This window comes from Pezoporus wallicus, unplaced genomic scaffold (genome assembly GCF_028554395.1).
Source record: "Pezoporus wallicus isolate ANWC-B61680 ecotype Strahan unplaced genomic scaffold, APGP_CSIRO_Pwel_v1 scaffold_2584, whole genome shotgun sequence".
In the NCBI taxonomy this organism is placed as follows: Eukaryota; Metazoa; Chordata; class Aves; order Psittaciformes; family Psittacidae; genus Pezoporus; species Pezoporus wallicus.
Window position 1 is genome coordinate 11,570,993 of NW_026642851.1, and position 26,946 is coordinate 11,597,938.

At 46.5% G+C, this 26,946-nt stretch overlaps 1 protein-coding gene across 4 annotated transcripts in view; it reads left to right on the forward strand.

Annotated features, from left to right (window-relative positions):
* The window catches only part of JCAD (junctional cadherin 5 associated), a 62,976-nt gene that overhangs the window by 17,714 nt on the left and 18,316 nt on the right, over positions 1-26,946 (forward strand). Inside the window, exon 1 of one of the 4 annotated variants that reach the window (XM_057432479.1) lies at positions 13,629-13,690. The exons of 2 other annotated variants lie outside the window; for them this stretch is intronic. The gene's annotated coding sequence lies outside the window, so the exon portion shown is untranslated. Of the gene's footprint in view, positions 1-13,628; positions 13,691-26,946 lie in introns of those variants that run through there. One more of the 4 variants, XM_057432483.1, reaches the window with a different exon arrangement.

Here is a 26,946-nt window from a genome sequence, read left to right on the forward strand (position 1 = left end):
GTCATTGGAGTTTTTTTAGTCATTTCTGGCAGGAAAACCATTTTTGAACAAATTTTGTTGGTTTTGTTTGTTTGGGGTTTTTTTGAGGTTTTTTTCCCCATTTAATTTAAAAAACACTTGTATTTTAAGTTTCCATTTTTAAAAGCAAAATACCTTGAGAAAAATGAATTTTATTTGTCCATCTTCAGTACCAGGAACCTAAGAACTCAAAAACTATTAAAGAGAGGTCTTTTCTGTTTGTTTTTTTTCTCCCTGTTTGTACCGCTTTCTTACCCCCAAAGCCTCTGCAGCTGCTTTGGTGCCTCTTGCCTTTCCCCCATGCCTTGCTGAATCAGTTCACCTGAGTGGCACCAGGACCTCACCACCAATGTCCCTCTGGCACAGCCTGCATTTTGGAAAGGGGAGCATCTCCCCATGCCAGACATGCAGGGCAGGAGCTGAATTCTGGGTCACCATGGGCACCAATGGGACACACTAGGTCAGATGCCCAATTGGGTGCATGACCAGGAGCTGCTGCCCCACTCTTTCTCCTCCCTATTCCACAGACAGAGCTTAGCAAAGGTCTGAATTTCCTCTAGCTGGCAGCTGGGCACGCTCAGTGCTGTCTGCTGCTGGCATTGAAGATCAGGCCTCAGGGCAATGTGCTTTCTACAGTGAAATCTCAATGGAAACAGTAAAGATCTGAGGGCTCCTTCAGCTGGAAAATCAGATTCGGCTTACCTGAGTTATCAGGTCATCCTGGCTGGAGTTAATAAACAGCTCGGGACAAATGGGGATGAACAGTGATGGAGCTGCTTGTAGGAGACTGTGAGGTTGGTTTGGTTGGTCTGAGTCTGAGCAGGGTGTGACCTTTCACACTGCTTTGGCTCCTGCTGCCCCCTCTGAAGTTGCCTGGGTCAAGGGCAACTGGTGCTGGGAACAGACCCAGCTCATTGCCTGTCCCAAACCCATGGGGACTTGATGGCTTTGAAATATCCCTGCCATCAGGACTGGGTGAAAGTGGCTGGTGAAGCAACACACTGCCAGGGTCAGATGGACAGACAGCACAGCCTCACAAGCACCCTCTTGATGGGAAATGCAGCTAAAACATTTAACTGGTTATTTGTACCCGTCAGTCAGCAGGCCAGGTCTTGCAGCTGCTGGGCTGCCAGGTACTAGGCACAGGAAAATGTCTTGTGTTCCCAGGGTCATCCTACCTGCATCCCTAACCACACAGCCAAAGTCCTTGTTTCCCCCCTCCCCCTAGAAATGTCCGTAGAGGTGGAAAAAGGTAGATTCTGCAAGGAAATCTTGGTCTATGGTAGCTCTGAATATGCCAAAGTGCTCCAAATTAGAAAAAAAATATACTCCTGAGATCTGATTTTGTACCACTGCAGTTATATTTTCTGTGCTGTGCAGGGGAAGCAATGAAAGGTGAAATCCCTGTAGGGAAGGATTTGTGAAATTCTGCAGGAAATTGGTATTATGGATAATTGTTTCCTGCTGAGGGGATCTAACAGAACTTTGCAGAAAAGCTGCCCTTTTCAGCGACGTCCACTGCAGTGTACCTAGCCACAAAAGTCTGCCTCTATCACAAACATGTTCTGCTGCACATTTTCCCATTGCACCTGAAATCTAATGTTAGCTAATTCCACCCGGATTTCCTTTAAAAGAGACACCATAGTGTGAACGATAAAGCTGTTAAATTGCAAATGAGGGGAAACGGTGGGTGCTTTGGTCTCTGGAGCACGAAGACTTTGATTCTTAACGGTAGCCACTGAGACTTGCCCGTTGAAAATGTGTAGGGAAAATGTATTGATTATCAGGAGAAATTCTCCCTTCCCAAGCAGGCTCATACTGCCAGAAGGCACCAACTTCATTTCACAATGTTTGGCTAAGCAAAAAAACCCGTTATGAGCAGCTTCTTTCTTGTACCTGGTTCCCAGTATTTTCAAAATATGTCCTTTATTTCTCCCTGTTAAAGGTACACCATTAAAATAAGCCAGCATTGCTAGAATACCAAATATGACAATTGGGGTAACACTAGATTTTACCATTGTATACAATCATGTGTGTGCTTGTAAACATCCCCAAAAGCCTACATTTTTTCCCTCTAAGCCAAGACACCTTTGGTAAACTACTCTGAGCTGCAGTAGTGTTAATAGCACAGACTGGGTCCTCAGACAAGCTTTCCTCTTCACTCCTCCACTGAACTCACCAGAGCAGACTGATGGTACTTCCTGGATCGGATACTGATGTCTGTTGAATGAAGCCCCATTGCTCAGTAGCCTCTGACAGCGCTAAACCTGAAGCACAGAGACTTTGACCTAGACAAAATAAAACTTCTGCTTTATAATTTTCACAATGAGAACAAAACCAAGAGCACTGTGACTCTTTTATTAATAGTGCGCTTTGCTGCTCCCAAACTTTGCAAAATCTGTGTATCTGGAGCTCCAAGAATATTACTACTTGGACCTATTTCATATGGATTGTGAGGGATAAGACATTCCTGGAAGCTCACTTGCCAGGTCTGCTGCTCTGCCAGTAATCTGAGAAGGAATTATGGTCCCTTTGAAATAGGGATCGCAGCATGACTGGAGGCCGGAGCCCAGCCAGATACACATGCATGGACAGATCCACAGAAGATTCATTTTCCACCCTGTAATAGCCCTCATCTTCTCTCTTCTGCCACTCTGCAGTTTTCCTGCTGAGGACGCATGTAGGCAGAGAAGACACCAAATCTCATCTTTGAAATAATTTCAGAAACATGCCTCCACATCCAGCTCTCCTCCTGACTGTAGGAAGAAGAGCCAGCAGCAGAAGGCTGGAGCAGGAAGTAGCTCAGATATCATGGTTTTATTAAATGTCTCAGTAATAGCTTTATGAAGAATTAGAGCATTTTTGCAGGACTGAAGGGTGCTGATGGCATCTGGTTTAACATGATAAACCTTGCTTGTCATCCCAAATTTACTTGCTATCAGCTCAGCTCATCTGTTAGATTGCTATAGCCGCTCCCTGACATCACCAGGAGCGAATGTGTTACATCGATTAAGCCTTTTTCAGTCCAGCATGGATTTAGGTAAACTGCAGCAACTGAAGGACTTAATGAGGAAAACAGCTTGTGCACGTAGAGCCCTACCTGAGACATGCATTTGAAAACTGCAAATGTCTGTTATACAGATCCCTAACTGCTTTATCAGACAAGAGGAGAAACCTGGCAAAGCTTAACGATCTCATGGCAAGACATGTGAATGTGGTTGGAAGGTGTATGTCGGATCACCCAAACAGATGCTCGTGCTACAGAAAAGGGTGCTGCCATCCCAACTAATGAGTTCCCAGCACACACGCCTCAGCTCATCATCCACCCCAAGAGCCTCCTGGGAGGTAACTGGCTTTTTCAGAAGCAAGGTGAATAAGCTGTAGAAGAGCAACTACGTTCCCTCCTGTTCTCTATAAACTCCTTGGAGTTCAGTAACCAGATTTCTGTAACTGTTGAGCTTTGTCTTTAGGAGGAGGCACATGGACAGATACGCTCTGAAACATACTAGAAGAGTTGGTTAATGGAGGAATTTTATACCATGTTAGGAATGACTTTGAGTTGCTCCTGTACAGCTTTATTGTCTGATGGCAGTATGAGTGGCTTTGAGCCTGGCATCCCATGACTCGTCCAGCTTCCACACACGCAGCATCCACCAGACTGCAGAGTTCACCTGTCTCCATCATTCTGTGCCAGGCCATCAGCAGTACAGGAGCAGAAGAGGGAACATCTGCTTTCTGCCCCTCTTAAACAGTGGGAGAAGCGGAGTGCTACATGGGGGAAAATGGCAGCCTCTTCCCTCATAAGCATAAAGTCACTCTTGTGCCATGCTTGCTGTGATTATCTGGCTGCAAAGAGCTATCTATCTAGTAGCTCCCCCTCTGTGGTGGTTATACCAATAGGGAAAAGCAGCACCAGGCACAGTTTGAGCAAGAGCAGCTATGGCTATGAATTCAGAGCTCAGGACACAGCCACAGAGCATCTGAGCGATCCTGAACGTGACCATCTCATCTGCAGGTCTGGACGGCAGACAGGCAGGCTCTGTTGGCCAAGCCCTGCTAAGATGGCAGCACCTAGAGTCACCTCCTTGCAGAAGCCAGGATTTTAAAGAGGTTCTGGGATGGGGCAAACAAAAGGGGGAACCTAAGTCCTTAGGCAGCTGTGAATCACTGTCTTGGATTTAGGCACCTAAGTGCTTTTTTGGACCTCATCCCAAACACTTCATTGAGTGAGTGTTGCATTAACAACAGCCCAGTCAGAGGATAAGCAGCAACAGAAGTGTTCCAAGCTGCTCTTTTAATGCATCATAGGATGTGAACAAATGATCACTGCAGAAACAGCTGTACTGGGTTATGGTGTCATTGCCCCAAGCTGTTTCCTTCATGACTTCCACAAGAAAACACCCCTCAGCAGGACTTTCCTCAGTGCTTTCATTGCAAAACCATCAGCCTAGTGTACTCCAGAAACCTAGCCAGGTTAGGACCACTGACTTGGTGTTGAAATGGATTTTCAGCTCCCATCATCCATGTATCTGACATTGTTAGGAAGGTGGCTCCTGGTGGGTAGAGGAGGACAGTGTATTAAGGTAGTAGTAGTGGTATGTCTGTAGTGACTGTTTGCCGCAAATATGGAGTGGCCACTTTTGAAACCTGAGCTATGCAGTAACCGCAACTCACTCCAGCTTCGCTTCCGAGATGTGTCAAGTACCTACATGACTTGTGGTGCTGCTCATGATCACTCAGTTCATGTTGAATAGGAGACAGAGGCTCTCCTAGAAATGATGGGAATTTAAGGATAAGCCTGAGTGTGCTGGGTTTCACTTTAAGCAAGACTACTCTGACTTTGGAGGATACATGGTCACAGGTAAAGGCTGTCTGCAGGGCACAACAAAAGGCAGAGCTGAAGTAAGAAGGCTCATTTCTGTTTTAACTTTCTCCTCGGAGTGGATGCAGCTTGGCTTCTCTGATGTTGTCTGCCTGACTATAACTTGCATGTGCAGGGAGGGGTTTAATCTCCTTTCAAACAGCAGCTCATTTAGAGACTGGCTTGCTGTTCTTCTCCCAGAGCCTTTGTGAAGTAAAGGGAGGTCTTGTGAGGTCCCACACCATCTGGTCAGATGGATGTGGAACCTCTAGTGCAGGGACTTGCCTGAGAGGGTGACTGGTTTTGGACAGGATGGTGATGAGATTTAAGAATGTGCAGGGTATAAATGTCCTGCAGCACCCCAGCCCATAAAGGAGCATCCCTCTGAAGGAGAGCCTATATCACAGTGTTGCAGTGTGCCGAAATGTTGGGGGTTAAGCTTGAGCCAGTGAAAGAAAGGATGTAATAAATTTAGGGCTCTATTGTGGCTGTTTCTGATCTGAAGACAGAAAATACGGTGAGGTAGAGGCATCATTTCCACCAATGAGTCTGGAAGCCCTCTAGTGAATTGTGAGCTGCATATATTGTACAGAAGGTGGCCTTAGAACAAAATAACCCAATAAAATGCACATGGAAACCTTCAGGTTAATCTGAATGAGGCTTTGACTAAAAAAATAACCCAAACTTCTCTTATTTTGGAGCTTGGTTCCGTTTTCCTCTTGTCCTGGATAGAAGGAGGGAAATGGAAGAATTCAGTTTAACAAGAAAAGCATGTTGGAATGAGAACTTGGATTTCTCTGTCTTTCAAGCAAAACTTCTTTGTAACATCACTATCAACTTCTACAAGATAATTAATAGATTTCAATAACTTTCGACTCCAAATATAGTCCCTAGAGACCTGCAAACCTTTACGTTGCAGGTGGACATTCTGGTGTTGGTGCTGCAATCCTTTGCACAGTTGCTGTAACTTCAAAGGTTATTGAGAAAAAACATGTTTCCATAATGCTGCTTAGATAATTTTTCGGCAAAAGAGCTTTTCCAGAAAATAGCTTCCTTTCCATTCCCTCCAGAGGCACTTCCAGTAGAGAGCAGGCAAGAAATGGGGATGACAGCAGAAACTGCAGAAGTGCACACTCTGATGTAAAATAATACAGGAGCAAATAAGAGTTAAATCCAAGACTAAAATACACATGCACAAGGCAAGTTTGTTACTGTAGGGTTAAAGACACATCCCCACCCAGTCCTCTAAACCTGTCCACCAGTGGGTTTGAGGGGGGAGGAAACCAACTTGACAAGCATGACTGTGCAATTGGGATGCTCTGCTCAGCTCTATTTCAGTTATTTTTTTATTCCTGCTTGAAACAGAGGTGGTTTTGTACCACCCCACAGATAACAGCACACTCCCTGTGTCATTTCATAAGTAAGGCATTTGGAAAAGATTGTTCTATGAAGAATGGATTTCAGTCATAATCCTTTGACCCCCAGGTCCGTTCAAGACAGCCGTGACATGTCATTGCTCTCTGATAATGATTCTTCACGCTGCCTCTGCCTGCTCCTGTGGTGATGAGATGATCTGGGGCGGGTGCATGTCCCTGGCCTCACTCCAGAGCTCTGGGATCTGTGTAATCTCCAGTGTCAAGATGTGTTTGGATACGGAAAGCCGTGATACTGGTATGCATCAGAGAGATAACAGGAGCATCCCCTCACCAGAGGAGACAAATGCCTGGGCCTGGGTGTTGAGCTGCTGAGGCCCCATCCCTCTGTGGGCTTTCTGCCTGCTCTTTAACCCTGGATGACAGTCACATCTTCAAGGGGCTGTTCTTTGGAAGATAAAGATAGCTTTCCTGGTTCAAAAATTACAAGCCATTCTCACATTTTTTTCTCCTTAACAGGGAAGGACTGCAATTTCAGCTTTCTGGGTGAGGCTTTCTGTGGGAATGCGCTGGCATGAAGGGGTGTTGCAAACTCTTGTTGAACTTTTTGAGTACTTTGGTTACAGGCAAGCCTTTCTTCATGCTCTGCCCTTGCTACTGTGCTCAACTTCTCTTATGAAAAAAACAAACAACCTACTATAGATAGTTTTCTCCCCTTGATCTCATAAAGCCAGCTCATGTAGATCTACAGAAGGGAGGCAGTGTTTCAGAAATGATAGTGCTGGCTTTTGAAATGTAAGATTTAAAAATCAATGTTACCACAGCTAAAAGCTGAAATTGATGAGTTAAATAACTATTACTTCACTTCTTATGGAACTAATAGGAACTATGCCACAGATCATTTATAAGAGGAGACATGTTATGGTGTGCTGTGGTTTCGCATTAAAACACACCATTTCAATGATACTCCCCTCTCCCCAGTGCGAACCCATGCTCCCCAAGGAAGGGCTTGCTGCAGAGGCTGGGGGAAGGGGGTAACCTACTCCAGGGCAGGTTTCCTTTATTTTGACAATAAATACAGTCTGGTCAAAGAACTTTGAAGATTTTGAATAGTGTATTCCCTCCAGACCCTATTTCTTGATATTTACTACTTTTGCCATTGGTATATATTTTTGTTTGCTCCTCATAAACCTGGGGGCTTCAGCTCTATCTTACAGCAGTGTTTTTCACAGCTTAGCTATATCAGTGGCAACAAACAAGAATCCTTTTATCCATACTGTACTTGCCATCTTCCAGCTAATTGTTCATACACATATGCTCAGCAAAGGGGGGAGACATTCCTGAACCACCTCTGCTGTTTCTATATTACTTCACATACTTTCATCACCTGGCCCCCTGTGCATCTCCTCCCCCAGGTGCCCTGCTATTTCAGACTCTATTCTCCTAGAGAGCTGCTCAGCACATGCTATGTGTTTGCGAGTTAAATTTATATTACTGAGAATCCATTTGCAGCTGTTTTAAGATGAAGGTTGTTTTTTTTCTCCTCTTTCAAAGTAGATTTGTAATTTATTTGCAATAGATTTTTATGAAAAAGGCAAAGAAATTTTAGCTAATGCCTGTGGGCAACCTGAGTTTGCTCTCATCCTTCATTGTAACTCCAACAGGTCAATATCTAAACTTGCCTCACTAAACCGAGTCATAGCAGAACGGTACTGAGCTGTAGCTAGAAATCTGGTGGAAGACAGGGTGGATCCTACTGCTTGATTAGACCTACAGAAGGTATCGGGCACGACCTAACGGGCTGCTTAGTGTTGGCTGCGAGCTGCTGAGCACTCACAAGTAATGATGAAGTGCCCATGGAAGTGGGTATTTCCATGGAGATCAACATCTGATTGCAATACATGAGATTTGAGCACAGCCTGCTCTTCTTTTACCTCATTTGAAGTGTGTTTTCCACCAGCACTAATCTACATGGTGATGCTAATGGGGTTCACAGCTTTTGCTAACCCTCTCTTTTTGATTAGAGAAATCAAGCTAAAACCTTGCCTGTGCTTGGGAAAAGATTGCTTCCAGGCTGCATACCTCTCAGCCATGACCACACTTCCCTTGTGTGTGAGACTTCACTCCTTAATGAGTGAAGCTCATATCACTAGCAGGAATGACAATGTGGCAGCCACAGCTCAGCCTCCTCATGTATCCTCATGGAGATCGATGGAGCTGCCGTAACAATCTGCATTGTACCATTTGTGTACCCTTGTACATAATTAATTACATGAATATAGTGATTAGCCTTCTCTAGAGTAGTAAGCATCCATATTTTAAACAGGAAAAATAGGATGGATCCAACACCAACATGCTTAGCTACTGCATAACTATTCCCCTTCATCTTCCCTTACCTTCAGGGGTGATCCTCTCCCTCCCCAGTCCTGATGCCTTGCTTTGAGGCCAGCTGGAGCTCCCAGCCCTTCCCGAGAGCTTTTCAGCTGAACGACTGTACAAATATTTTGGTCAGGAAACTCTCCTGAAAAATGAGGGTTGACTGTTCTGTTCCTCAGCTGGGTGACGAGGGTAATTACTGTGATACCTTCCCATCTCTCCTGGGTGTTATGATGAGAAAATCATTAATATTTGCTGAGTATCCTGAGCCAAGTCCTTGAGTAAAGAGCTGTAAGGATTATTTTAACAATATTTAGCACTTCAGAAGTTTTGGAAGCACTACCTAATTTTCCCAAATGTAAACCAGCTAAATTCTGAAGGGTAATTTGTGTGCCACACCTCTTAGCCTCTTCAGCAGTGTTCACAATGTTCAGGAACACACACCGTAATCAGTGCACCCTATCTCTGTGTTCACCAGTCTTTCATTTTTTGCTTCCCCCCCCCCCCTTTTCCCTCCCTCCAGCACACTGTGGTCATACTTTAGGATTCTGAGGTATATCTAAAGGAAAGCATAGCTGAACATCTATTTCCTTACATCTAAAGGAAAATATTCTCCATCACAGTGCAGTATTCCTCCTCCCCAGAAGCCTGTGGCCCAACACCTTGCACAGACACTGTATATTACATGACTGCTATGTATTACATCGTCCTTGCAGAATGGTCACCACCTGGCGCTATGAGCTATTTCCCTCTATTCAATACACATCCATCCCATCTGTTTCTTTGGGATGCTTAGAAAGCAATAAGGTATTTTGAGAACTGAATCCCCAAATACCAGGTCAAAAGAAGCACCAAAGAACTGGCAAATGAAAACATCCCCTTTCCACAGCAATGTTTTCCTTCATGTAGCAATAAAATATCTGAAGGTTTTCTGTTCCAAACACAGAAGAGGTGCCAATTCCATAAACAGGTGATTACCGGTGAATAGGTAATGTGACATGTTTTGTTGCAAAAGGGTAATGGCTGTTTTGTTTATTACTAGCATCTGTTCTGAGAAATTTTAATATATCAGGGCTCTAACATGCCATATAGGATGGAGAAGAGGAAAAAATAAGCACAGGTTTAGTAGCACATCTGTGGCTAGTTAGTTATGGTAAACTTCAGGTATGCGGTGATTTCAGTGTATGTTCTTAAATACATTCCCGGCAACTGGATCTAAGACAAAAACTTACAGTCTTTTGGGGAAAAATTAAAGTACCTAGTCACTCAAACCACACCAAATTATGAAGAAATCTGCTTGATTTCAATGTAAAAACCACTAATGCAGGATTACTCCAGAAATGAATCTCCAAGCCTGCAACAAGCTCAGCAGGAATGGCACGAAAGCTCTGGCCCCTTGCAGCAACGCTGATGACGGGACATAGAACATAAACAGAGGACTCCCAGGGAGGGAGATTTTGAGGCTGGAGAGAATTATAAAGGCATAAAGCAGCAGCAACTTGCACCGAGCAGAGCAGGACTTCCCATTCACTCATCACAGCAATGGCACGCAGCAGTGCTTTTGCTGAAGAGCTGGCTGGCGTGCAGCGTGCCTGTGTGTTTTTCCTTTTCCCTTCCCTGTGCATCAATTCATCTGTATTTCCCCCATCTGGCCTGCCTCTCTCATGTTTTGTGTTTCTGTTTTCCACAGTTTCTGTCCATAACGGCCACTCACTCAGACTTGCAGGCGCTGCTCTTCATCTCCCTAGGAGCCAAGCCCTGGTGTTCCCCGCTTGCATAGGCATGTGGACCCACTCTACCATGTCCCATGGGATGCTGATTTGAACCCGACTGCTGTGACACATGGGATGGCCTTGCCACTTGCTGGGTTCATGCAGCCCCTCCATGCTCCTGTGCAGATGCTCACCTTTGATGCCACCACAGAGCCACCAGCAGCTTTTGGTTTATGGTTTCTTTGACCTTCTTCTTGCCCCCTGCAAGCCATGCAAAGCAGAGGGGCAATAACAGCTCTCTCCTCAATTGCCTGACCTTGTCACCCTCCCCCATCCACCGATTTTCACGCATCTCAGGAATCTTCTGTAGCAGGACAGAAGCTTTAGCACTCTTTTCTCTTCCACAAACCCAATCTGTATGCTTCTCTTGTAGCCACATTTAATACTTCCAGCCTTTTCAAAGCTGAGGCTCTAAACTGAAGATTATCTGTCAATGGGCCTCTTCTCCAGAAAGAGCCAGGAGATGGAAATCTACCCAGGCAGCCACAGGATCGTGGGCTATGCTGGGGAGCAGTGCTGCAGGCTGTGCACCATTTACTCCAACCACTGAAAAGCAGAATTGCTTTCCTGCCTCCTCTGTTTTTTCTCATCTTCACCCTTCTCCTGGCAGTCACACTCTGCATTGTAGTAGCCACCTGAGACCACAGCCTTACTGATGTGGGCACTGAGCTAAGGCAAAACCAGGAGCAACATCTGCCCAAAGAGTTTGCTCTCTAACAGAGAGTGGGCAAGATGCAGCAGGAGCAAAGGGAGCCTCTGAAAGTTGTGCTGTCACTGAGGAGCACAGCACCCAGACTTCCCAAATCACAGACCAATGGCTTCATGTGTTACACCAGCCCTCTGGGCAATCCTGCTTGGACACAAGGTGGGGCTGCCAGCTCTCATTGGTAGTTAACTGTGAATCCAGCCTGAGAGATGCCCCAGATATTGTTTCAAAAATCATGCAATTTGCTTTCTGGTGTCTGACCATGGAGATGATTTCCGCTCAGGTTTTCAGGCTTTTCTCTTTAGCAGGAGAGCTAGAAGCATGGGTGGCTGTTTTCTTTTTTAAGGAGGAAAGTTCTGCTTCTCAACTGTTCCTTTGACTTCACTCAAGGGAAATCTTCAGTGACTGCAGCACTCCAAAGTCATTCCAAGGGCTGTACATCCCTTTGCAGCCCACAAAGCGTGCTCAGAAGTGTAACAAAAGAATACCCCAGGTTCAGAGAGGCAGCTCTGAGGTGGGCTGTCCTTTGCACTTTTATCATACTCTTCACAGCCCATGACCTCCTCCAGACAAAAAGATGTCTCTCCTGTGCACCTTTACAGTGTTCAGTAAATGATCCAGTTTTCCTTCACTGGAGTGGCAGCTTCAGACTCTGCCTCCTCTCTTCCTGGCTCAAAGGCAGCTCAGAAGCAGCTTTCCCAATGGAGAGCTGACAGCTACAGCAGCAAGGACCTGCTCTGTATGGTGCCTCATACTTACCCAACAGGGAGCAAAAGCTTTTTTGCTCTGAAGGAGGGATGTAAAGAGGACTGTCTCCTACAGCCAAGGAGAGCAAACAGCTCAGAGCTGCAGCCATGCAGATTGAAAAGTTGTCCTGGAAATCTTTTTCATACAAGACAATAGAGACAGGTATTTAAACCCCCACAACTCCCAATTTGCCTGTCAGAGTCAAGAAATTTAAATAACGAACCGTAACCTGTGCCAGCACAGCTTCCTTCATGGAAACCTGTGCTATCATCACACCCACAAGAAGTTGCTCTGTGACAAAACCCAAACTTTCTACTGACTGACTGTGTCAGACAGAAGGTTTTACCATGGGAAAATACAGGGGTTTCCCAACCAGCAAAGCCATTGAGAATGCTGCAGGGATGAAGTGTAAGGCGTCCTGCTGGAAGTCCCCCTGCTGCTGATGGCATTACCCTTGATGCATGCTTCTTGTGTCAGCGCTGCAGGCTCAGAGCCTCATAGCTGGAAGATAAAAGATGTCTGTAGAAAAGCAGGACAATGACAATTATTCCCAGCACCCTACAAAACCGGGGCATCAGGGAACCTGTACTGAGTTCTGGGCTCTCCTATAGAATCCTCCTGTGACCTTGTGTAACTTTAATACCTTTGTTTTCCCATTATTAACTAGAGCACATATTGAATAGGACTCAGTGTATGAACACATGTAAAGCACTTTGATAGCCTAGGGTAAAAGTGAATTAAGGCATGGTGAGCAGTTGACGGGCCTAAGAAATTGCTGAAGTAAATAATTCACAAACATAATTTTTGAGAGTGTCATTAAACCAAAACATATTTGCAAATTATTCACCTGTTTCTAAAGGCTGAATAAATGCCAGGGACTGGAGAGGTGGGGAAGCAGGCAGTCAGCTATGATTCAGAAAGGCTTGCAGATTGCACCGTGAAAACCATGATGAGGACAAGCCCTTTGGGCTTGCAGCCAAGTGCCAGCAGTCAAGGCAAGCTTTGAAAGGGTCTCCTCTGCCCCCCCTCCACCCTTGATGGACCCCAGCCTTCCCTTCTGCAGATATTCCTTGTGCTGAGAAAGTTGTCTTTCTGAGCTCAGCTGCAGAGCAGGGAGGCAGGAGGCGCCTGTTCAACTGTATGGAGAAAACAACCTGCCCCACGTAAGAGCGCGTTCCTGGCAGAACTGCCACTGCTGGTGTGGGCTTACGAGTCAGGCCCTTCTGGGTTATCTCTTTGGAAGGATGCACTGTCTGCTGTTGGACATGTCCTTGACCTGGCCAGGCTGGATAGGGCTTTGAGCAACCTGGTCTAGTGGAAGGTGTCCCTGCCTAGAGGGGCTGGAACCAGATGAGCTTTAAGGTCCCTTCTAATCCAAACCATTCTATGGTTCTGTGATTCACAGTTAAGTGCCCATCTCATGTGTCTGTGACGGGTGGGTACTTGATGGTAACCGGACCTCTCGAGGCTTGGATTTTTCATCTTGCAAGTGCCTCACACACGTTTTACCACGGGCGCAGAGCATCGCCTCCTCCGTGCACAGGCCAACGTGTTTCCAGGGACGGATTAAAGGAGGATCAGCGGATCCCAGTGTGGGAAGGCAGCGTGTAACGCCTGCTTGGTCAGCTGGTGCCTCGGGCTCGCTAAGGGCAAGGAGCTGTTTCCCCAGGCTGAAGCATGGCTCCGCCGCGGGAAGGGACGGGGAAGAAGAGCGCACGCCGCCACATCTCCCGCGGGCCCCAGCCGCCCCTCCCCGCCTGGGACGCTCCCCGCTGGCGGCCGCTGAGCGAGGCGGCCCCGGCCGACCCTCGAGGGGCTCGCGCGGCCGCCCGGAGAGGTGAGTCCTGGCAGGGCGCGGTGGGCGGCTGGAGGAGCGGGCGAGAGCGGCATCGGGGCTCGGAGGGGTGCCCTAGGGCGATGCGCGGCACCGCGGGGCGCGTCCCCCCGGTGCCCGTCCCTGCTCTGGCCGCTTTGCACCTGCTCGTTCCTCTCCTTCCCGGCATCGCCCCTGTCCCTTCGCCCGCGTCCCCAGCCTTGAGCAGGGCCCAGTTTCCCTGGAGCTCGCGGGAGTCCCAGGGAAATTCCTGGGTGCCGCGGCTGGAGCCCCTCACCTTCATTCAGCGCCCGTCGCTGTGCTCCCCTGCGCCCGGGGCGCCGGCTGCGACTCGGTGTGGCTCCCGTTGAACCGACCAGGATGGGGCAGCACGGTCTGAAACGTCAGCTGCTGCCCCTCTTGGTGTTTAGTCTTACTTCGATATTTGCACAGCAGTCACAGGGATTTTGAGGTTATTTCGTTTATAGCGGTTGTTTTAAGCCATGTAATGTTGCGGGGGATGCAGAAAAAAAGCTGTTATGTCAGAAGGAGATTTGTGCCGTTATGTCATTTCATAATTGCCTCAGAATTACAAATTACGGCCTTAGTCTCCCACTGGATCTGTGCCAAAGGACTCTTGCATCTATTAAGGGTTTGGGGGTTTCTTCCTTCCTTTTTTGAGGAAAAAAAAAAAGGGGAAAAGTTGAGAATAATGACTTGAAAATAATGGCTTTTGAGTGGCATGGACCCTACATGTTAAGCTACTCCAGCCCGTGTCTGTAAGTGAAAATAACGATGTAACTGTTCCGAGTAGTCAGTCTGATCCATGCAGTCAAGACATTAAATCTTGGCTAGTGACACTGAGAATTGTGTCCTGCTGAAAAGTATTCAGCTTCACTTCTTTGCAGGAGCTGAAGCATTTTCTCTGTGTTGCAAGTTCTGATTCTACCCAGAAGCTCTGTTGCTGTTTGTGGGGAACAGACGTGGAAAATAGCAGCCTTCCAGCTTCAAACTAAAGAATATAGGATTAATGACAGAGAAGGGCTCTGTAGCTCAGAGGTGCAGCCACTGCAAGAGCCTCAATTTGTGCCAGTGCTTAGTTTGTAATCACAGAGGCTAGACCTGCCTCTGTGCCGACTGTGTGCATAGACTACGCTCTTGCCGTTCTACTACTCACCATGGAGGAAAAAAGTGTGGTCCTGCCGGCTGTTCCCTTAGCCAAGGATGCTGAGGACAGCAGGAGTCTAGAGGAGATTGAAGCAGGTTGCTGCCACAGGACAGAGAAGCTGCGCTGGGCTGTCCCCCTCCAGGCAGGGTGGTCTCCTGAGCTGTGCCACCGCAGCATGTTATAATACCAACTCAAGTACTAATTGAGTCTGTTGTTTCAAAGGCTACATCTGCTTCTTCATCCTCCCTTCCAACAGTGATGTTCAGGATTGCTCCCAGCTGCAACATGCATGCGCCCAATCTTGGAAAAGAGATCTTTCAGAGTCTGCCAGGCTGTGTGTATCAAGTACCATATTACAGTAGTATATTGTTCTTTACATGCATAATTTCACTGGCCTGTTATGACCTAAAACGCACACAAAAAATAAACAAGGGCATATTGTTTGGTGGGAAGGATGCAGAAAGTTTTTCTGCCTTAGCCATTAGTAAGGAAACGTTACTTTTAAGTGTTTCTCCTGATAGTCAGAGAAATGACATGGCACATGTAAGCTCGAGTTTTGCGAAGCAGGCTTTATTTGGAAGGTGAGGCATTTCTGAACTTCTCAGTCACCTTGGAACTAGTTACGAACACATAGCAAAGTCCTGCCCAAATCTTCTCTTCTAATTAATTTGGCCAGAGGCCATCCTAATTAACCTTGAGGGAGTTCAGGGGTGGGAGAGCTTGGTATGAAACAATTGTCTTGTAATTTGCTGTTCACAATGTGTTGACCAAGCCATGAGCTGCATCTCAGAAATCCTCTGGGTCTCTCGCTGAGGCTATTGCACCGGTTTATTTGTTTTTAACAGATGTTGTTTTCCACTTCTTGAATGGAAAGGGTTATCTCACTTTCTGCAACCTTGGTATTGTGCTTTGTTTCAAGAGCCAGTGGACTCAAGCATGCTGGGGAAGCTTACTCACCAGTTCCAGCTATGAAGGAAGGGGCTGGTCAGCCTTTTGGTGGTCTTGATGCAATTGTTAAGGTCTCTTTATGAACTGATGGCATCTTTTCACATCTGGCTACAGATAACTCTCAGTTTTTCTGGTACTGGCGATGCCTGCAGAGAACAAAAGTCATCAGCAGCCTCTCTGTCACACAGGTGTATTACAGTTAGCATATTAATAGAATTTGTCAGCCATAACTTGGACCATCTCAAATGGTGAGGCAAGGGAAGGGGTTCTGAAAACTGGTTGAAAAAAAGGGAAAAAAAAGCTAAAGTCTGAATCCTGCTTTTTGGAAGTGCAAGGGCACCCTGCAAGTCACCGAGTGTGTGATGAAGGAGGAAAAGTTAACAGATGTATCTGAAATTTTAGGATGGTCCTTCTTCCCCCGTCGTTATGATATCTGCTTGCCTTGTTGGTCCAGGAGCTCAGCCATGCTCGGAGGCTGGGCCACCTTTCACCAGCCTGGGTTTGCCTTGCCAGTAGACAGCCCTGCCCAGCACATTCAGTGCCTCAGCAGCGCAGCGGCGCTTGCGTGTAGTCTTCTTGAGCATCTGTCTTATTTTTGTTCTATGCTAATGCATACAAATGCTATTTTGGCATTTATTTTCTGGTAGAGCAAAGGGTCGGGGGAAATCCTGCTGAGACTACAAGGCAGGACACAGAGATGCAAGAAAGATAGATCAAAGGCATCTATAATACAGGAAGAAACAGAGGGTCAATCCAGAAGAGAGGGCATTTGATTATACATACAAGGGTAATATAAAAGGGATAACAACACAGGAGAGGATGGTAATGTCTGAAAATGAGTAAACAAACAGAAGTTTAAGACTATGCTGAGAATTTATTTACTCCAGCAGACACAATCCTTATCTCTTTGAAAGAGGAGAAGACCACACCAACCTTGGAGCGCCTCTGCTCCCAGCCACATTTCTGAGAGGGAGAAAGTGTTTGTTTACGGATCTCTCCTCCGTGAGTCCTGGCCTGATGGTCAGGCCTGTCCTGCTGTGATTAGTAGGATGCTAATGTGTGTAATCCTTTTGATCACAGGGCCCAGGCTCTATAAGTCATGTCACTGTCACCTCAAAGAAATTCAACTATGTGGTAGATCCCGTATTAACAATTTTTACTTTGAAAGATTCAATTCAGTTATTATTGAGGAAAGATATAATGCAGTTATTGAAGAAAGATTTAATACAGTTATTGTTGAAATACTTTTCTTTGGTTTTTACAGACAGAATACTTTTCAGTTCAAAAAAATGCAGACAATGATAATGATCTATGTAGTCCTAGCATAGGAGTAGCTTATGAGCACCTTGACCATAGATATTTTAGGTTGGATTATTAGCCCTTAACATCTTGATTTTCGATGTGAGCATCAAATATGTTTCCATGTGCATTGTTTCACTGAAGTGGTTTGTTCCATACAAAAGCATTGTAAGCAGCATGGAAACATCATCAGAGTCCTAAAGAATATCCTCTTCTGCAGTCCCTTTTTGGGAGGGAAAGAGGTAGCTAATTATGCTTTATTTAATAAATGTACTATTTTGTTCTGCTGTTGTGACAAACAAAAGCTGTCATTTGAGGAAATCCACCATATGCTGCCAATTGGTCTAAGGACTGGATATATCTGGAGCACAGAGTAGCAGTGAGCGCTCTTTAACAATTGCTCCTTCTCTAAAAAAAGTCTGCACCGATTTCAGTGGAGTAATGTGCTGCTCTGTCATCGGTGGAAGCAAGCCTTTGACATTTTGAAAACCAGCTAATATGAACAGCGGTATCTGTGCATGCTTGGACATTTCCTCCCTCCCATGAATGCGTTTACTTCTATTTGGATGCTTATGAGCCTCAGTGAATCAGTGCTCACTCTTTGCTGGATTGGTCCATGGCAAATTTAAAAATCAACCTTATTGCAGATACAAACTCCCATCCATACCCTCTCAGACACATGTTTCAGCACTGTGTGAACCCAGTATTCAAACACCCACATTATTTAAGAAAACCCAGACTAGCTCTCTACCATTTTTTCTTGGCAAATCTGAGAAAGCACACTTTTAAATATGACCTGAAACCTCCTAACAAACAGGGCTGGCAATGCCTGGAGAGCAGCCGTCGCTCATTAAGGCCTTCCCCAGGAGATGCTCTGCACTCACTCTCATGCCACAGTGTGTTTGCTGATACATCTGCACTGGTGAGATACAAGGCAGGAATAACTACCTTCTGAGGGTTAAATAAACTCTTTAACTCCTCTTCTCCTCCCCACTTCCTAGTTTTATTGGAGACACGTTGTATCATTAATTTATTCTGTGGCACAGTTCCTTGGTGATTTCAGTGAGGACTTTTTGCTCAAAGAATGCAAAGAGGATGTGTGCTGTAATTTTCACCGACTGTAAATCTCTGTGTTAGAGAAAAAATATGAACTCCTGCCCGCAGGTAATGAGGGTTAAACACAGAAATTCACAGATTTCTTTTTAATTTCGGTGAGATGAATAGGAGAGAGTGGCCTTGGAAGACATAAATTGGCTTATGTTCCAGCAATGGCTTTGACAGGTTTTTGTCTCATGTAGTTAGCAGAGATGTGTGTAGTACTAGTGGCTTTGAAGGCCTCAGTATGGTGTTGGCCATAATGGGAACTTTCTTGAAGTCTTGCCTGGTGCGTGTCCATGATCTGATATGAGTCCTTTGGTCAGAACCCCATTCTTGAGCCTCCAGTTAGCTTCATCTGCTCCATCCCTGACAGATCTTCATTTAGCCTGTTCTTGAAAACTTTTATTGATAGAGCTTCAGAACTTCCTAGCATTACCAGTGGTTCACTATCATCATGGCTAGACAGGTCCTTCTAATATCTAACCTAAATCTCCCTTGCTGCATGCTAAACCAGTCCCTTCAGTTTTCCACAGCCACAGGGAGCAGGACAAGATTATCACTGCCTTTTAGCAGCCTGACATATTTAAAACTTGTTATCATCTCTCATTCTCTCACCCTCATTCCTCCCTCCTTCCCTTCCAACTAAACAAGCCCACTTCTTGTAGCTTCTTCTCCAGGGGTCACACTTCTAAAACTTCTTACTGTTCTTGTGAGCAAGGAGCAGGCAGCAGCATCTTGCTTGAGGTAGGGCCCAAAAACTGAATATAGGGCTGACAGGAGTCAAGAGCCTGACATGTGAAGCTCATCTTGATCTGTCTCCAAGCCTCTTCACCTGTGTGTACCAAGCCCTGCACTACTCCTGATGTCTTCTCTCTTTACAGCCCCAGCCCCAGAGACTCTTTTGCTGTACCACGCCATTCTGCACTTCTGTGTCGCATCCTTCTTCTTCGGCATGGTGCTTTACACCTGCCTGTATTGTATCTCAGTCAGTCATTCCAGACTAGGTCTATAATTTATTAAGATTTTATTCTAATTGGAATCCCTGAAAATGCTGGAAGCACTCCCTACAGATTTGTAATTGTAATCTTTATTCTAATTTACAAGTCATTAATGGAAATACTGAACAGAACAAGACCCCAGGCACAGCCCTTATGTGCCTTTTCAGGTTGACATTGAATTTAATAACTACGAGTACAGATGTGAAACATTTGTATACCCACCAAGAGTAAATTATACCTAAATTGTATTTGCCTGGTTTGCATGTAGGGCTATCACATGCATCCATCAAAAGCTTTCCTCTTTCCAATGTGCGACTTCTACTGTTTTTTCCTCCCTACCCACTGTGCTCCCAACTCTGTCAAAGAAGAAAATTAAATTGATTAGACTTAATTTGTTCTTGACAAGTCTGTGTTTTCTGTTTTCTCATGACTTTATCATGTGGGAGTGGATGCAGCTGCAGTGCAGGGCAGGAAGCAGGGTGATAGAAATGCCGCTGCTCCTCCTGGATCACACACTCACTCCCTCCTGCTTTGTGATAAATCAACACCTGTTATAAGTATTTACAAGTGGGTTGAATAATAGTTTGTCTGAGTCAATATCAAAGCCAGGCTGTTTGGTCTATGATATCTCAGATCTGTCTTCTTCCCTCTTTTGTTTGAAGTTAGAGAATATATTTGCCCTTCACTCATCCCTTGAGAATTTCTAGGAGATATTTACTCATGGCTTGGAGGCTGCCCTGGCTAGTTCCCTGCTCCTTCCTTGCTCCTAGCCTACGCTTAGTTAAGCCCTGCCAAGCTGAATACACCCAACATATCTCTAATCTCTTTTTTCCTGTGTTCTAGACTATCTTTGTGTTAAATATCTAATATTTGATCACAGTGAACATTGCTGTTTACGGCTCTTCAAGCACATGAATTTTATCTTTCCCAATGGAGCATGTGTCTGCAAGCCAGTGAATGTGGTTTCTGCAGTGGAAGGCAGGGGCACAGCATGCCAGGGCAGCTGCATGCACGGCTGCCTGCCATTTACAGTCCCATCTGAGTTTATTGTCCCCAAAAAGATGAAATGATGAAGGTAAAAGCCTCATTTAATGTGTTTGGTTTTGATAAGCTCTCTCATATGCACATATGCAAAGCCAGAGTGAGAAAACAGGAGCAAGTACAATGGCCAAAGACTTAGGTATTCTCCTGAGATGTAGCTCGGGGTTATGTTTAGACTGAGCGAGTAGTACCATCTCATATTAAAACTTCTTCCGCAAGAACCTGTTTGCTACTGCTGTAGTCTGTCAGGCTTTTATCGCTTGATCTGAGACTTTCAGGTTGTGCCTCTCTCACAGACAAAATTTATTTTAATATTGTCAGCTAAACCAATTCTGCTGTTTCCATGATAAATTAGGGGGGAGGAGGGAGGAGAAGGAATGTTGTTTTGCCCACATTAAAAAGGGTAGAGAAAAGAAATCCTCCAGCTGTTCCGCTGAGACCTGCAGTGTTCGGGAACAGGATCTGTGGTGACAAGGCTCAGAGACATCTGCGCATGTTCTCGGCAGACTTGCCTCTGTTTCTAGGTGCTCCATTTTCCAAAGGTTTTTCTCTCCCATCTGTCAGAACTCCACATCCTCTGGTGCTGAGCAGCCCACCAGTGACCCAGCCCTGTGCAAGGACAGCGCTCGTGCCCTAATGACTCCAACATTGTGTGAGCAGAGCATCCCTGCACAGCCCTGGCATGGTGCCCTTGCCCGGGGCTGTGGCAGTGGAGCTGGATTGTCTCCATAATGATGGTTCCTGCATTTTCCAGGTACAAGTGAAACGGGGTCTTGCACATGGGAGCAGAAAGCAGTCGCAGAGGTGCTTCTGCTGGAAATGTCGATGGGACAGAAGCTGGTCATCAGGAGGGGAAGGAGGAAATTGGGGTGATGGATGTGAACCAGGAGAAGCTGTTAGGGGTGCAAGAGGTAAGGGCAAACTTTACCCCTTGCTAGTGTGGTGATGGGCTGTGTGGGGAGAGTGGCTGGACTGGTGGGACCAGGAGATGGGAAGGCAGGGAAGGGAACAGGTGGGTGTGGGAAGTGGGAAATGCATTGGGCTGCATGGTGGTGAGGAATTAGCAGAGGTGGGAGGGATATAGGGTTGCCTGGACAAAAGCATTGGTACTGGATTTGATGGGCACAGGTATGGAAAAAGAGCACGGCAGATAAATTACTGCAGCCAGTTTTTTGGCTCATCCCATGTCTTCACAGTGCAGATAGCTTGACTTACCACAACTGGGCTGATGTGGAGAGGCACTAGATTCTTGCAGCAGTTGTTTTGAATGTACCTAGCTTACTTTTAAGGCTAACGGCTTTAAAATAATCAGGTTGTAAGCACTTCAGACTGGGTACCTAGAATGGAGAGGGTTGTTTTCACATTAGTCTGTCTGCATAAATGCTTCTGTCTGGCACATGTCTGATATGAAATGGGAATAATATCACCCAGACGTGAGTGAAGATAAGCTAGTTTAATGTGTTATCTAGATAGTGCACTTTGTAATTTAGAAGCCTGTTAGTAACTTTGTGTTCAGAGCAGTGTTTGGATAGCTGCTGTCGATAAAGCCCAGGAAGACTAGCATCACCTAGCCTGCACATCCACTGAGGTATGAGTCCTGCAGAATTCAGTAGCCTGAAGTCATGTAATTACAAACTGCAGCAACTTGTGTGTCCGTGCAGGGTGCCTTGATTTTGGCAATTCATGATGTCTGTATGCTTCATTTTGCAGTATGAATCATGTTCCTTCAATGTTTTCTCCTCTGTGCAGTTATACAGAATCACTTACAAAAAATGTTAGAAATAGTTCTGCAGAGGTGGGGCAGGCAAATCATGTGGCAGAAGGACTTCAGGGGCTGTATTCAAACAGTTGAAGGATTGCCACCTTCTACTTTATTTCAAGTAGCAGAGAGTGGGGAGACAGAACAGAGGGCAGACAGGTCTTCTGGTCTCCCACCCAGTACATGGATGCTGTGCCAGGATGCTCTCTGGAACCAGGACTAAAGCAGTCCTGGGGTAAAGTTTGGACTTGATGGTCTTAAAGGTCTTTTCCAACCTATGATTGTAAAGGGTGGATGGACTGCTCCAAACATCATGCAGGGGGGAGAGTGGGAATGGCATGCAAACCATTTCAGAGCATGGACATAAGAGCTGCTTCTGCCACTGCTGAAAGTGTTGGCATTCATCATCGCTGGTACTGGTCATCGTACATGTAGTGGTGGTACCCCCACCACCCTCCAAAATAATAAGGCTTGGGAACCCCTGCCACTAAAGAAACCTGCAGATGAAGGCAGACTAGCGACAGAAAACAATGTGCTTCCCCCACTGAGAATGGGCTCTAGAAGCAGCTCAGAGGAAACTCTAGCACCAGATTTCTTCGGGGTGTCTTTCAGGAGTACTGTGGCTTTTCTCAGGGCCAGGATGAGATCCCTGCTTTGGACAGAGCACCCCGAGACAAGGTGCTCTGACGATGTTTCCGTCTGGTGGTCTCATTGTGTCCCGCTTGCCAAGGCTGTGGATCCCCATTGTGTCCGCATACAAGGGGGCTGGTGCTGATTTCCGCCATTCATGCTTGTTTCTTTGCATCCAAGAGTGCTGCTGAGAAGTTTCCAGAGAAAAGCTTGGCCCCTGTTTCCAGTGTTATGAGGAGCTGTACCGGCTGCTGGGGACAAGTCGGAAACGCTGGCAAGATAGCAGGCATCCTCAGGAAGCAAACCCTATCAGAAAGCACTGATGTCATTGGCAAACAAAACAAATGACTGCTGGAAAAACAAACTATTTTCCAGCGTTGTTGATCTTCCCTCAAATTAGCAGCTCTGCTCAGCCTACACTCTTTTGGTCCAGTCTGACAGAGTATGTACAAGACAGCACTGCAGCGATGGTTTTGTTACTCCTGCCAATCCAATGCCTTTGATTTTATTTTTTAGATTTATTTATCTAAGGGAGGGTGGGAAGAGCATCCCAGCACTGCAGCCAGGTTTGGAAAGCTGGCTGGCGTCCTTGTGGACATTATGTGCTGATATGGTTGATGTCCTGCAGGGTTTGCTCAAGCAGGGCCTCTGGCTCTGCTGCCCGGGACAGGTTTGATGTGGGGGAAGGTACCTCCCCATGACTGCACAAGCCGATTATTCACTGTGAGGGTTATGAGACACTGGCACAGGTTGCCCAGAGAAGCTGTGGCTGCCCCATCCTGGCAGTTTTCAAGGCCAGGTTGGACAGGGCTTTGAGCAACCTGGCCTAGTGGAAGGTGTCCCTGTCTGTAGCAAGGAGTTGGAACTGGGTGATCTTTAAGGTCCTTTCCAACCCAAACCAATACTTGGTTCTATGCGTCCTAACAGCGTCCCATCCAGTGGCCATGCCCACCACTGCTACCAGCTGCTGGCAGCTTGTGCCATAGGCATGGAGCATATCTCTATGTGGTGGGTCTGGGGAGAGCTCACTGGGGGCTTTGGTGCTGAGGGCACCGTGGCAGGCAGAGGGGTGCAGGCTTCTCTGCCTTGTTCCCATTGTGGAGCTGTGACAGGCACAATGATAGCATCCTGCTCCCAGCCAGGCCTTCCCACCACCCATAGCACCACAGGGCTTTCCCTTCCACACATGGTAAATTTGCAGAGCAGGAAGAGACAGTCGCACTGGCTCCTCATGGTGCATTTCCACACCATTGCACCTCACTACCAATACCAAGTGGAGGTTCAGAGTAAACCCCACAGGCTGGAGGTTACTTATCCACTTGCTTTTGCCTCTCTGATGGCACCATGACTACAGTGGGAGGCAGAGAGAGGGGGTTAAGCTGTGCTCCAAGCCAGTCTGACAATAATAGCAGGAAAAGCACATTTCTTCCTTGCACCTGCAAGTACTCTGTTTTCTGCTGTTTATGGTGGTCACATTGGATCTTTCTCTTGTTAGAAGCTGAACAGCTCTAGCAGCCAGCTGTTCCCCTTGGTCTGCTCGAACCTGGCTCCTATCACAGTCCAGGGCAGCAAGTGGATGGAAAATCAGCCTTTTATGTCAGCATTCAAAAATAACGCACGGAGCTTTTCCTTTCTTCCAAGAGGGAAGTGTCCTGCTCCTCTCTGCTTTCTGCCTGCTTTTACTTACTGCTGGCTCGCTTACTCAGAACGCTTATTAGGCATTTGGAATCCTGTTCTAGCAAGGGATACTCCTAAAATATCTTCAGCATAGAGCTTTAAATAAACAAATAATCTCTTTTTTTAAAAGGTGTGTAGTTGTTACGTGTGTGAAAAGGGAGAAGATTCATAAAGCTCTAGAGACAAACCAGTTTAAGGCTCTCAAGCTGAAAAGCCACTTCTGCAGCGTTCCAGGTTCCCAGTTAAACTGTGGCTCTGCATAAAAACTCTGCATGTTTTTCCATGCTGTGGGCTCTCCTCAGGCAAGTGCTGTGGGCAGTGCAGGGCAGAGGCGGCTAGAGTGTCCCAGTGTGCCTAGGAGCTGCATACCAGGCTGGACCAGAGTGGCTGGCTGGACCGGCTCCACAGTCTGCAGAGCATCCTGGAGACAGGGCGGGAGCAGAAAATGGTTGGGGTGCTGGGTAGGCAAAAAGTGGCCATAATATATGGAGTGCTGCACCACAGAAGCTGGTTTACATTCTAAGCCATCCAATCAACTTCTCTGTGTACGTAGCTTGAGAGTTTTAGTACTAATAAATGCACAGGAGCCAAATCAGTAGTTGCTTCATCTCAAGTAAATAATTGTAAACATCAGTGAACAGAGTTCTTTCTTCTTGCCCATGAAGAACATTAGAAACCAGTGTATAAAGTACTTGTTTGTCAGGATCTTTGCAGAGACTATCTCGTTTTGACTAGCTGACGATGCTGGGCTCCTGGTCCTCAGGTAGACCTACTACTTCTAAGGACACAGAGTACTCACCAGGCATGTTAAATGAACTCTTCATGTGGGGAAGATCATCTTAACTGTTTTACATAACTGATCTATTTCTGTGTGATTCACTTCTTTATCCACCTTTTGTTTTAATTTCTTTCTTCTTTGCATCCCAACCAGAAGGAAGTGCAGCAGGAGGGCCAGGAGACCTCCTTGGATGGATAAGGAGCTGCTGAGGAAAATTCAAATGAAAAAAGAGGCTTATAATAAGTGGAAGCAAGGACAGGTGGCATGGGAAGAGTACAGGGATGTTGTCCGGGAAGCTAGGGACCAGGTTAGGAAAGCTAAGGCCCAGTTAGAATTAAACTTAGCTAGAGGTATTAAAGATAACAGGAAGGGATTCTACAAGTACATAGCAAATAAAAAACAGACTAGGGACAATGTAGGCCCCCTCAGGAAGCTCTCAGGAGAACTGGCTACACAGGATTTGGAGAAGGCTGAGGTTCTGAATGACTTCTTTGCCTCGGTCTTCACTGACAAAGGCTCTGACCAAACCACCCAAGTCTTGGAAGGCAGATGCAGGGACTGTGAGAATGAAGACCTTGGGCCCACTGTAGGAGAGGAACTGGTTCGAGACCATCTTAAAAATCTGAACGTGCACAAGTCCGTGGGTCCTGATGAGATCCATCCGCGGGTCCCAAAGGAGCTGGCGAATGAAGTTGCGAAGCCGCTGGCCATCATATTTGAGAAATCATGGCAGTCAGGTGAAGTTCCCGATGACTGGGAAAAGGGAAATATAACCCCCATTTTCAAGAAGGGGAAAATGGATGACCTGGGGAATTACAGAGCAGTCAGTCTCACCTCTGTGCCTACCAAAATCTTGGAGCAGATTCTCCTGGAAGGCATGCTAAGGCACATGAAAAACAACAAGGTGCTTGGTGACAGCCAGCATGGCTTCACTAAGGGGAAATCCTGCCTGACCAACTTGGTGGCCTTCTATGATGGGGCTACAGAACTGATGGACAGGGGTAGAGCAGCTGATGTCATCTACCTGGAGTTGTGTAAGGCGTTCGACACTGTCCCACACAACATCTTTGTCTCTAAATTGGAGTGACATCAGTTTGACGGATGGACCACTTGGTGGATGAAGAACTGGCTGGCTGGCCGCATGCAAAGAGTTGTGGTCAATGGCTCAATGTCCAGCTGGAGACCAGTAACGAGTGGTGTCCCTCAGGGATCGGTGTTGGGACCGGTCTTGGTTCAACATCTTTGTCACTGACATGGACAGTGGGATTGAGTGCGCCCTCAGCAGGTTTGCCGATGACAGCAAGCTGAGTGGTTCGGTTGATACCCTGGAGGGAAGGAATGCCATCCAGAGGGACCTTGACACGCTTATGAGGTGGGCTGATGCCAACCTCATGAAGTTTAACCATGCCAAGTGCAAGGTCCTACACCTGGGTCGGAGCAATCCCAGGCACAGCTACAGGTTGGGCAGAGAAGAGATTCAGAGCAACGCTGCGGAGAAGGACTTGGGGGTGTTGTTTGATGAGAAAATGAACATGAGCTGGCTTCAGTGTGCGCGCACAGCCCAGAAGGGCAACCGTATCCTGGGCTGCATCAAAAGGAGCATGACCAGCAGGTTGAAGGAGGTGATCCTGCCCCTCTACTCTGCTCTTGTGAGACCTCACCTGGAGTATTGTGTGCAGTTCTGGTGTCCTCAGCATAAAAAGGACATGAGACAGTTGGAACAAGTCCAGAGAAGGGCCACGAGGATGATCAGGGGACTGGAGCACCTCCCGTATGAAGAGAGGCTGAGGAAGTTGGGGCTGTTCATCCTGGAGAAGAGAAGGCTGTGTGGAGACCTCATAGCAGCCTTTCAATATCTGAAGGGGGCCTATAGGGATGCTGGAG